Source organism: Sapajus apella, unplaced genomic scaffold (genome assembly GCF_009761245.1).
Source record: "Sapajus apella isolate SASKATOON/1434 unplaced genomic scaffold, GSC_monkey_1.0 scaffold6, whole genome shotgun sequence".
In the NCBI taxonomy this organism is placed as follows: Eukaryota; Metazoa; Chordata; class Mammalia; order Primates; family Cebidae; genus Sapajus; species Sapajus apella.
In genome coordinates, this window is record NW_022436946.1 from 76,798,589 (window position 1) to 76,811,560 (window position 12,972).

A 12,972-nucleotide genomic window follows, 5' to 3' on the forward strand; every position below is an offset into this window, starting at 1 on the left:
CAGGATTGAAGTACTGAAGTCTTAGTTGGTGGGCTTTCTTATGACATAAATTCCTTTTATTCTTTAAAGTTATAAAGATTAAAATAATGGGGCTAAAACATTCTGATTAATATTTGGAATACTAACATAGTAATAACATGACACTAACTCTCTCCAAACGGCTAAACTAGCATCTTGCCAATGTCTTTATTGGTAATAAAAGCAGTTCCAAAATATTTGTTGGAATTTCATCATTTCTAACTTAGAATTTATAGTTCATTAATTCCAATGATACAATGGTGGAGAATAATATGCTCACATTTCAGTTTGATAAATGCATATATGTTTGAATGATGGAAAGATATGGAGGTGGTTTAGGCTCTCAGACAATCCTACTCAACCTATCATGTCCCTGACTACAGAACAGACCTATATCAATGGTATATGAAGCCTACCTCAAATATTGTCTTTTGTAACGGCATCTCTTAGGAAGATGTTTCAGGGCAATGTTTTATCTATATATGTTTGTTCATTCCTATGATATGCACCACACACATATATATGCACATACAATTCACAGTCTAAGTTGGTGAATAGGATCATGTTCACCAGCTCTTATGGAGCAGACACATTTTTGGTCATAATTCCACACAGTACTTCAAGGGAGTTCCCATTTTTGTTTTCTGATACAAAACCCAGTGGTGCAACACAATTTTCCTTGTGATTAGATTGTCTGTATTGCTTTGATGCTTTCTGATATAGTTTGGATATTTGCCCATCCAAATCTCATGTTGAAATGTAATCCCCAGTGTTAGAAGTGAGCTCTGTGGGAGATGTATGGATCTTGAGGGTGGACCCATCATAAATGGCTTGGGCCATCCCCTTGGTGATAACTGAGCTCTCACTCTGAGTTCACATGTGATCTGGTCATTTAAAAGTGTGTGATACCTCTCCACCCAACCTCCTGCTTTCACCACATGTTGTGTAAGCTCCTGCTTCGCCTTCCACTATGACTGTAAGTTTCCTGAGGCCTCCCTGGAGGCAGATGCTTCCTGTAGAGCCGCCAAAACTGTGAGCCAATTAAACCTCTTTTTTTTATATATAAATTACCCAGTCTCAGGTATTTCTTTATATCAATGAAAGAATGGCCTAATATACTTTCTTTGTTGGGCAGTTTTAATGACCTATTCAAACTGATGTTCTGTCACATCTACCAGGTCTCAAGGAATGTCCTCTCTGTTGATCAGGGAGAACTTTGTGGTCTCTGGGGATGTCTTCCCAGTTGATGTCTTGCTCTTGTGAGGCAGCTCAATGTGGGAGTACCTCTCAAATAGCCTCTCTGGAAGAATGTTCTTTGCTAAGCTCTTCAATTCAAATCCTTCTTTGGTTGGTTCTCAGCTCTAACAGGTTACCATCTTCACACCCCAAAGATTTATTGATTATCTTTCTGATCACCTTCCTCATTGATATATTAATCTATTATTATTTAGTAATTCTTGATTATAATACGTTCTATTTTGCTTTCACTGTCACATCACTTTCTAAAACTTTTTTATGGAAGTGTAACATTCATACTAGAAGTACACATATTAAAAACATATAATAGCTCAATGAATTTTCACAGAATGAATGTCCCTGTGTAACCAACACCCAGATCAAAAAGCAAAAGGTTACCAGCCCCCAGTAGCCTCCTTGATTCCTAACAGCAGAGATTAGTTTTGCCCATTTTTATATTTTATATAAATGGAATCATACAGCATATATTATTTTGTGTGTCTAGCTAGCTTTTTTTTACACTGCCCATGTTTGTGAGATTCATCCACATTGTCACAAGCAGCAGTAGATCTTTTATTTTAATTGCTATAGGGTATGCTGTAGTGTGAATATACAACAATTTGTTCTCTCATTTTATTGTTAGGGGCATTTGAATAGTTCCCAGTTTGGGGCTGTTATGTGAGTACTGCCACGAACATTCTAGTACCTGCATTTGGTGTTTGTACATACACATTTCTGTTGCATATATACCTAAAAGAGGAGTTGCTGAGTTATAGGGTATACAGATGGTCAGCTTTTATTACCATCAGTTTTGAAGTTGCTATAAAATTATGATGAACTACACAAAACTACATAAAACAGGGATTCTTGGGAAATGATGTGTTCATATTTTCAATTTAACACATGCCTATATATGTTATGTGCCACATAGTAACCTGTAATCTCAGCATTCTATAAATCTGTATTTCTTTTATAATTCTCTTGACTATCCTATGAGGTTGATAGCACAGCCAGTGAGAAGCAGAATCAGAATTTGAATCCAAGCGGCCCGGTATTAAAGTCTGAGATTGACGTTTAAAATTATTTTCAGATGATACTAGTAAATATTTAATAAATGCCAGTTATCTTCATTTCACAACCCTTGGGCAGACAAGGTGTTTGCTTGCAATGGGGGTTAGAGCTCTAGTGCCCATGTTATCCTCCTTATCTGTGAAACTCCTGCATGTTTCTCATTGGTGAGGTCCTCATATTTTCTTTCCTTGGATCCTGCACACTGGCCTAATTTTTTCTCCTTCCACAAAAACTATCTGAGTTTCGGAGAAGGATCTCTCTTCTCCCTACCCGCTAAGAAACAGAACCGTTTCACGGTTTCCATTGCACTTCCACAGCTCTGGAAAATTATTGTGCCAGTAGGACTGGGAGACATACACATACTTCCTTCTCAAGCTAACATTCCCATCTTTGCCCTCCCCTGCCACATATTCCCCAACAGATACCCACAGTTGTTTTCCCTTCTCAAGGAAAGACAAGAAGCACAGCCAGTGTGGTGGTATGTACCTGTAGTGTCAACTATACAGGAAGCTGAGGGGGAAGGATTGCTTAAGCCTAGGAGTCGACCAGCCTGGACAACATAGCAAGATTCTGTCTCAGAAAAAAAGGAGTGGCATTTATGATGCTTTTATCCATATTGCAACTTTGTTTAGAACTTACTATGGCCCAGAAAGCACTAAGCATTGTGATAGATATAAAGTGGAATGAACAATAACAAATGATCTTAAAAAGCATAATGTCTAAGAGAAGAAATGAGTAGGATTTCACTTAAAAAGTATGGTATATGAAACATATGTAAAGAAGCAGTAAGATTAAAAAGTTTTAACATCTATCAAGGCATAAGCATTGACTAATAAGACTGCATGTGTGTGCAGCCAACAGCAGACCTGTGGTCGTGAGTAGCCTCTGCACACCAGCCCAGCATGTGCAAGGGATGACACTAGATAGAGGCTGTCGGCAGACCATCGAACACTCAAATGCCAAGTGACATGCATTGGCTTTATACCCAGGCCCTGCAGAGCCACAGAGCAGTTCTGAGAATGGTTATGATACAATAGAGCTATGTTTGGGGATTGTTTCTCAGCCTTTAACCTACTGGCAACCCAAAGCCACAGAATAAAGAGATTGTTCTTTTCTATTCTCTTGTAACTATTTCTCAGCAACCTATGACCCACATATTGGCATATAATTTTTTTAATCACTAGAGCTTGATTAGATAAAGATCAGATCTGGTTAGCTGTGTTTAGACATTTCAAATATTGTATAGTTGTCATCCCCCAAGAAGCAGATAGCCAGCTGAGATTTCGACTTGTGTGTGCCAAAGCACAACTGAAATAAAAAGCTCACAAGGGGATGCACAATATGACTGGAATTTCCCTCTGCCAGCTGGCTGCTCTGACACTTGTGCTTCTTTTCATAATGTTTCCCATTTTGAAGGCTGCTGAGTAAGCCAAAGAAGCAAAGGTTACACCGGGTACTGGACAAATCCCAGTGGAGTGAAACAAATGGAAGAATGTGGAAAAATGTGTCAAAGAGACACATCTTTAGGATTAATCTCCATAAGCATGACCTCTTTAGCGCTAGTGCTTTTTATTGCATTTTTTCTTTTGAGAAAATGTCTGTTAATTTCTCTCATAGGAACTGAGCACTGTTTCATCGACCAAAGATAAGTTGGCTAAAGTTATCAGCTTGCTTACAAACACAGGATTGAAAAATCTCTTGGCTCGCTGTTTGCAGGGAGGATGGCATGATGGGTATTGTGCAGGCACTGATGTTAGACTGCTTGTGTGTGATTTCTGGTTCCACAAGACACTAGCTATGAGATCTTGGGAAGGTTCCTTATCATTTTTCTCATCTGTAAAATGAAGTTAATATTAACTACCTCATTTGGGGTACTGAGGATTAAATAAGTTACAATTGATGTAGAAAAGAACCTGACGTGTATGTAGTAAGCACACACAAAAATGTGAGTTGCTTGTTGTTTCAGTATTATTGTATTTGTTCTTTGGAGAAAGTGTCTGTTAATTTCTCTCATATGAACAGAGAACTGTTTCATCTACCAAGGATAAGTTGGCTAAAGTTATCCCCATATTTGTCTAGATCTCTTTCTATTTCTTAATAGGAAGGAATACTCTTTTGTTTATAAAGTCTATCTGTACACTATAAACTACTAAAGATACATGTATCTCTCCCAAGTATAAATTACTAAAAAACAAACAAACAACAACAAAAAAAAAACACAACTTTTAGAAACCTATTAGAAAGTCAAATTTTTGCACATTTTTTTTTCTAAGATGACAGGTCTCCATTAAGTTCTCCTTCTATTTTTCTGGACAAGCTAGCCTACACCAGATGAAAACAAGTAATACTTCTCTAATCATAAAAAAGATATCTAAAATATCATTAAAATACCTGGTTGCTTATCAAATAAAAATGTTTAATCAAGAATATTGATTATTCTTAAAACAATAAATGTGAGGGTGTTATGGTTGGCTGAACATGTAACTCTTTCCCCTGACTACTCTTCAAGGAACACTTGCAAAGGTATGCTTTGCAGAGAGAGCAGACATCTAAGAGGGAGCTGCACTGGTCAGAGATGCACTTTACAAATGGTCATAAATACTGGTTTTAAAAGGGAATGGTGCTCAGATGCTAAGAAGGGGGGAAAAGCATCAGCCAGAAATCATGTGACTTGGATTACACTGTTAATTTTTAGAGTGGCTTTCTGTTTGATTATAACACAATGCCCTTGCTTTCTGCCTTATGTTGATCATCTTTAAGATGGAAATGATTTAAGTTTTCTTTATAATGACCCTAAGATATTGAAAAAGATTAAAATAAAACTGTGCGATGCTTTGGAAAATTATTGTGTACCACAAAGCAATTTAAGATTGATACTGAAGAACATATCATGCACAACAACAGATGGCAGTCTTTGTTAGTTTCAATAAGATCTGCATGACCAGCAGATTGTTGTGTTATTTTATAAGGAAGTAGGTCAGCAGGAAGCACCAAGCTGGAAAAAACAACAACAACAAAAAAACCCACTACTATGTGAGTGATTATCAAGCCTTTGAATTATTCATTTTCATATTGATTATATAATTGAGTAATATGGATACAAAATTCCAAAGGGCCCTCCTGAATTCACGGTATCAAGTCAACAAGCAAGTCTCTCTGGCTTGAAAAGATCCTTTTGAGATATACAAAGTGTCTGGTTTTAAAGAAAAACCCAAATAGCAGTGCCTGTGAAGCTTTTCCCAACTTCTCACCTAAATTTGCTTAAAGTTAAAGAAAAAGATGAAAATACAATGAAAGGAAACTAAGACTGTCAGCCAAACCTATGCCAAGATTTGAGAGCAACCTCCAGGAATATCAAACAATTGGACAGAAAGAGGAAAATCCTGGGGATTTTAGTTTTACGTGTACTACTACTTTCCAGCTGGACAGAAAGTCAGGAATTGAAGATTAGGAAGAAGACTTCATCACAAGCAGTAGAATTGTCAATTAGAACATATGTTACTAATTGGGCTAAGAGCTGGCATATTAGTTTAACAGTTCTCCCAATGGAAAAATGGTGGTGCTAAGATGTGCTGACATATAACATTAAAAATATGGTTATGTAAATATGGATACAAACAGAAGAATCAAAACCCACAATCAACTGAAAATGGTACAACTGAAAAGAAAAGCGAAAAGGAACACAATTCTCAACTCCTCTATTAAAAACACACCTGTTAAAGTTGCTTTAACTACTTTAGAAGATGTTCATCATCTTTTATAGGATGCAAGAAAGTGTTTTCTCAATGAAATAGGGGCAGAAATTTATAAAAAGAATAAAGAAATGAAAGTGAGATAAGAGTAAAAGCGACATGAGTGATTCAAAAAAAGATCTACGAGTACATTAAAAATGTACTTGTAAAACTCAAAAATTCCACTCATAGACAAGAACCCCTAAAGATACTCTTGTTTAAGTGCACCAGGAGTTATACATGTGTGTTTACAGTGTAGCAATTTATAATAGCAAAAAGTCTCATAACAACCCTAATGTTCATCAGTAAAGTAGTAGATAAATAAGCACTTTTTTGAACACTTAAAATATTCAATAGTTGAATTAAATTCACAACAAAAGCAATATGTCCTAGAATTTGCACTATGGAATATCAAATCAGGAATTTTAAGGACACGCCTGAGTAGTTTCCCCAGAAAGCAGAGTAAAATGAAACAGATGGAAATCCTCAGAAAGAAGATGGTAGTCATGGAAGATGAAGAACCAAAGCTTAATCTAAGAGTTACAGATAATCTCAAGAAAAAGAAACACAAGCAATTTGAATAGATTTGATAATGAAAAATGTCACAGATGGAAAAAAAAATCCATAAAACTTCACATGAATAACACCATTAAAGGACTTGAGAAGTAAGATAAAAAATGTTCATCATATTAAGGGCAGAAATCAATGGAAAATAAATAAAATACAACTACAATGAGTTATGTTCTGATAAAAAAATGAAGTTAATTTTTAAAAAATTTTTTTATTTCCATAGGTTATTGGAATAGATGGTGTTTCATTATATAAATAAGTTCTTTACTGGTGATTTGTGAAATTTTGGTGCACACATCACCCTAGCAGCACACACTGTACCCAATGTGTAGTCTTTTATCCCTCGCTCCCTTCTCACCTTTTCCCCCTAAGTCCCCAAAGTCTATTGTGTCATTCTTATGCCCTTGCATCCTCATAGCTTAGCTCCTGCTTATGAGTAAGAACATAGGATGTTTGGTTTTCCATTTCTGAGTCACTTCACTTAGAATAATACTCTCCAGGCTGAGGGTGGTGCCTCATGCCTGTAATTCCAGCACTTTGAGAGTCCAAGTGCGTGGATTACCTGAGGTCAGGAGTTCTAGACCAGTCTGGCCAACATGGTGAAACCCCGTCTTTACTAAAAATACAAAAAAAAAAAAAAATAGCTGGGTGTGGTGGCGTGCACCTGTAATCCCAGCTACTCTGGAGGCTGAGGCAGGAGAATTGCTTGACCCAGGAAGGTGGAGGTTGCAGTGAGTTGAGATTGCGCCCCTGTACTCCAGCCTGGGTGACAGAGCAAGGCTCCATCTCAAAAAAACAAAAAAATAATAATAATACTCTCCAATCTCAACCAGGTTGCTGTGAATGTCATCATTCCTTTTTATGGTTGAGTCAGTATTCCATCATGTATATACAACACAGTTTATTCACTCATGGATTGATGGGTATTTGGGTTGGTTCCACAGTTTTGCAACCATGAATTGTGCTGCTATAAACATGCATGTGCAAGTATCTTCTTTGTGTAATGACTTCTTTTCCTCTGGGTAGATACACAGTAGAGGGATTTCTGGATTAAATGATAGATCTACTTTTAGTTACTTATGGAATCTCCTCACTGTTTTCCATAGTGGTTGTAGTAGTGTTTACATTTCTATCAATGTAGAAGTGCTCCTTGTTCACCACATCCACATCAACATCTATTGCTTTTTGATTTTTTGATTATGGCCATCCTTGCAGGAGTAAGGGGCTATCACATTGTGGTTTTGATTTGCATTTCCCTGATAATCAGTGATGTTGAGCACTTTTTCCTATGCTTTTTGGCCATTTATATATCTTCTTTTGAGAACTGTCTATTCATGTCCTTAGCCCACTTTTTGATAATATTGTTTTTTTTTTTCATGGTGATTTGTTTGAATTTGTTGTAGATTCTGGATATGAGTCTTTTCTCAGATGTATAGATTGTGAAGATTTTCTCCCACTTTGTGGGTTGTCTGTTTACTCTGCTGACTGTTCCTTTTGCTGTGCAAAAGCTTTTTAGTTTAATTCAGTCCCAGCTATTTATCTTTTTGTTGCATTTGCTTTTGGATTGTTGGTCATAAAATCCTTGCCTAAGCCAACGTCTGGAAGGGTTTTTCCAACGTTACCTTCTAGAAATTTTAGAGTTTCAGGTCCTATATTTATGCCTTTAATCCATCTTGAATTGATTTTTGTATAAAGTGAGAGATGAGGATCCAGTTTCATTCTCTTACAGGTAGCTTGCCAATTATCCCAGTACCATTTGTTGAACAAGGTGTTCTTTCCCCACTTTATGTTTTGTTTGATTTGTCGAAGATCAGTTGGCTGTAAGTATTTGGGTTTATTTCTGGGTTCTCTATTCTGTTCCATTGGTCTATGTGCCTATTTTTATACCAGAATCATGCTGTTTTGGTGACTATAGCCTTACAGTATAGTTTGAAATCAGGTAATGTGATGCCTCCAGATTTATTCTTTTCGCTTAGTCTTGCTTTGGCTATGTGGGCTCATTTTTGGTTCCTTATGAATTTTAAAATTGTTTTCTCTAGTTCTGTGAAGAATGATGGCGGTATTTTGATGAGAATTTCCTTAAATGTCTAAATTGCTTTTGGAGTATGGTCATTTTCACAATATCATTTCTAACCATCCATAAGCATGAGATGTATTTCCATTTGTTTGTGTCATTTATTATTTCTTTCAGCAGTGTTTTGTAGTTTTCCTTGTAGAGGTCTTTCACCTCCTTGATTAGGCATATTCCTAAATTGTTTGGTTTTTTGTTTTGTTTTTTTTTTTGCAGCTATCATAAAAGGGATTGAGTTCTTGTTTTATAAGTTTGGAAGCTCCAGTGTTAGGTGCATAATATATTTAGGATTGTGATATTTTCCTATTAGACAAGTCCTTTTGTCATTATATAATGTCTCTCTTTGTCTTTTTAACTGCTGTTGCTTTAAAATTTGTTTCATCTGATACAAGAGTATCTACTCCTGCTCATGTTCATGTCCATTTGTATGGAATGTCTCTTACCACCCCTTTACCTTAAGTTTATGTGAGTCCTTATGTGTTAGGTGAGTCTCTTGAAGACAGCAGATAGATGGTTGATGAACTATTATTCATTCTGCAATTCTGTGTTTTTTTAAGTGGAGTTTTTAGGCCATTTACATTCAAAGTTAGTATTGAGATGTGAGGTACCATTCCATTCCTTTTGCTATTTGTTGCCTCTATGCCTTGGTTTTTTGTTTTTATTTTTAATTGTATTTTTTCATAGGTCCTGCAAGAGTTATGCTTTAAAGAGGTTCTGTTTTGATGCGTTTCCAGGATTTGGTTCAAGATTTAGAGTTCCTTTTAGCACTTCTTACAGCGCTGCCTTGGTAGTGGCAAATTCTCTCAGCATTTGTTTGTCTGAAAAAGACTGTATCTTTCATTCATTTATGAAGCTGAGTTTCACTGGATATAAAATTCTAAGCTGATAATTGTTTTGTTTAAGGAGGCTGAAGATAGACCCCCAATCCCTGCTAGCTTGTAAGGTTTCTGCTGAGAAATCTGCTGTTAATCTGACAGACTTTCCTTTATAGGTTACTTGGTGCTTTTGCCTTACAGCTCTTAAGATTCTTTCCTTCAACTTAACTTTAGATAACCTGATAACAATGTGCCTAGGTGATGATCTTTTCACGATGAATTTCCCAGGTGTTGTTTGAGCTTCTTGTATTTGGATGTCTAGGTCTCTAGCAAGGCCAGAGAAGTTTTCCTCTATTATTCCTCCAAATAGATTTTCCAGACATTTAGATTTCTCTTCTTCCTTAGGAATGCCAATTATTCTTAGGTTTGGTCATTTAATAAATCCCAGACTTCTTGGAGGGTTTGTTCATGTTTTCTTAATCTTTTTTCTTTGTCTTTGTTGGATTGGGTTATTTTGAAAATCTTGTCTTTGAGCTCTGAAGTTCTTTCTTCTGCTTGTTCGATTCTATTGCTGAGACTTTCCAGAGCATATTGCACTGCAGTGTGTCCATTGTTTCCCAAGTTTCGATTGTTTTTTATTTATGCTATTTTATTGAAAATGTCTCTCCTCATTTCTTGTATCATTTTTAAAATTTCCTTAAATCTGGCTTCGCCTTTTGTTAGTGTCTCCTTGATTTGCTTAATAACTGACTTTCTGAATTCTTTTTCAGGTAAATCAGGAATTTCTACTTGGTTTGGATCCATTGCTGGTGAGCTAGTCTAATTTTAGGAGGTGTTAAGCAACCTTGTTTATCATATTACCAGAGTTGGTTTTCTGGTTTCTTCTCATTTGGGTAACCTCTGTCAGAGGGAAGGTCTAGGGCTCAAGGCTGTTTTTCAGATTCTTTTGTCCCAAGGGCTGTTCCCTTGATGTAGTGCTTTCCCCCTTTTCCTTTGGATGTGGCTTCCTGAGAACTGAGCTGTAGTGATTGTTATCTCTCTTCTGGATCTAGCCACCCAGCAGGTCTACCAGGCTCTGGGCTGGTACTGGGGGTTGTCTGCACAGAGTCCTGTGATGTGAACCATCTGTGGGTCTCTCAGCTGTGGATACCAGGACAGAATTTGGGATGTCTCCTGGGTTCTTCAGGAGCAATCTGCTTCCTTCAGAGGGTCTGTGGTTTCTCTTTGGCTTTCCTGATTTATTCCTGCAGTTGTTCTGGAGCAAAAGTTCATGATGTGAGACTCCACATGCTGCTCTGTCTGAGTAAGAGCTGCAATCTAGTCTTGCCTAATGTCTGCCATGATCCTCCTTCTTCTCTTGAAGTTACTTATTTAAAAAAAAACATTTTATGCATTTAGGAAAGAAAAAAATTAATAATTTCTAATAAAATTGAAACACATGCTATTTATAACACTTTATTCTCCTCAAACAAAATTATAGAAAACAACACAGCAACATGTTTTAGGGGAAAAATTGTGAGGGTAAAAGTTTGAAGAATTGTGTTTTTAGAGAATTTGACCCTCAGTTATGAAGGAAAGAGAAATGATATTCCTGAGTTTGTGAGAGCTTGGAAAATAAACTATCCAAGTATAGTTTTTGACAATGTTAAAGATGTATTTCTGTGAACCAAGAGATGAATCCTAATGAAGACCTCAAGCAGAGGAAGTCATCAAAACTAGTAAACAGAAAGGTAAATCTCAATAACTATTGCTAATAAAGTTATGGAACAGAAGGGAAACATAGAAAGTAAAAATTAATTTAATTGCAAGTAGCTGGGTCTAAAACTGTAGATTAAGAGAAACACAGAAGTGAAGAAAAACAAAGCAGAGAAGGAAATAGCTAACTTCCTCATTTTGTCTGAAAGGAACCAAAATCTTTTTTTTTTTTTTTACAATCCTAATCATTAGAAAATACAACTTAAAGCACAATTTTGAAAAACGCAAAGGTAATTTTTGATACAACTTCGAACCCAATGATTATCTTCTAAAATAATAGAAAGTATAAAAGCTTATAAGCCATATGCAATATAAGTAAGAAAACATGAGAAAAATCACAAGCCCAGGGAAAAGAAATATGAATAAATATTTTAGTTATAATAATAACTGTGAATGATTAAAAATACTTCAGTTCCAGTTTAAAAACATTGAACTATATGATAGTTAAAAAATGTTTTAGAGTGGCTTTTTAAAAACACTTTAAAACAAAACGATATGCACAAGTTAAAAATAAAAGAATGGGCAAATTTACACCAGACATTCACAAAAGGAAACAGGAAATACTAATTTCAGAAAAGACGCAGAGACAGAAAGATATTAATGGTAACCAAGAGGGTCATTACATATTAACACAAATATGTTTCACAAGGAAAATATAATAGTTATTGAACTTTATAAGCTAATTAGTATAATGTTAACATACATAAATCAGGGATGTTAGAAATCTAAAAGGAAAGTACCTTCTTATGGGTGACATGGACACATCTCTCTTAGCCATGGATAAACAGATATTTGGCTAAAATTTATAATCTGTAAGGATGAATCTACAGATATACTAATGTCTATTCTAAGAACCAAAAAATACATATGTATATCATTTTCAAGATAATATAATTATTTTTTATAAAAATTTAGCAAATACTGCCACAAAGAAAACGTTTAAAAGTTCCCAAATTAGCCTTCTCTCTTACTCGGCGCTGCCTACGGAAGTAGCAGCGATCTCCTCCTCGGCATCATGGCTGCCCTCAGACCCCTTGTGAAACCCAAGATCGTCAAAAAGAGAACCAAGAAGTTCATCCGGCACCAGTCAGACCGATATGTCAAAATTAAACGTAACTGGCGGAAACCCAGAGGTATTGACAACAGGGTTCGTAGAAGGTTCAAGGGCCAGATCTTGATGCCTAGCATTGGTTATGGGAGCAAGAAGAAAACAAAGCACATGCTGCCCAGTGGCTTCCGGAAGTTCCCAGTCCACAACATCAAGGAGCTGGAAGTGCTGCTGATGTGCAACAAATCTTACTGTGCTGAGGTCGCTCACAATGTTTCCTCCAAGAACCGCAAAGTCATTGTGGAAAGAGCTGCCCAGCTGGCCATCAGAGTCACCAACCCCAATGCCAGGCTATGCAGTGAAGAAAATGAGTAGACAGCTTATGTGCACATTTTGTGTTTAAATAAAACTGGCATCTTCCTTAATTAAAAAAAAAAAAAAGTTCCCAAATTAGAAATTATAGGGAGCTGCATTCTCTGACCATGGTGCAATCAAACTATATATTTTTTAAAGTTTTAGCAATCAAAAATTCTAACACATTGTAAATTACCAAATGCCTTCCTAAATAGCTATATGAGAGAGAAAAATCTAAGGTAAAATTATAAACTTGCTTTAAAATAATGAAAATAGGACTATTATTTAACAAACTTTATGGAG

The 12,972-nt window shown here is 36.1% G+C and overlaps 1 pseudogene across 1 annotated transcript; it reads left to right on the forward strand.

Moving 5' to 3' along the window:
• Positions 1-12,222: 12,222 nt before the first annotated feature.
• LOC116549749 lies at positions 12,223-12,731 on the forward strand (annotated as a pseudogene). The gene has a single exon (XR_004268042.1). The product of XR_004268042.1 is annotated as a 60S ribosomal protein L32 pseudogene (transcript).
• Positions 12,732-12,972: the final 241 nt, after the last annotated feature.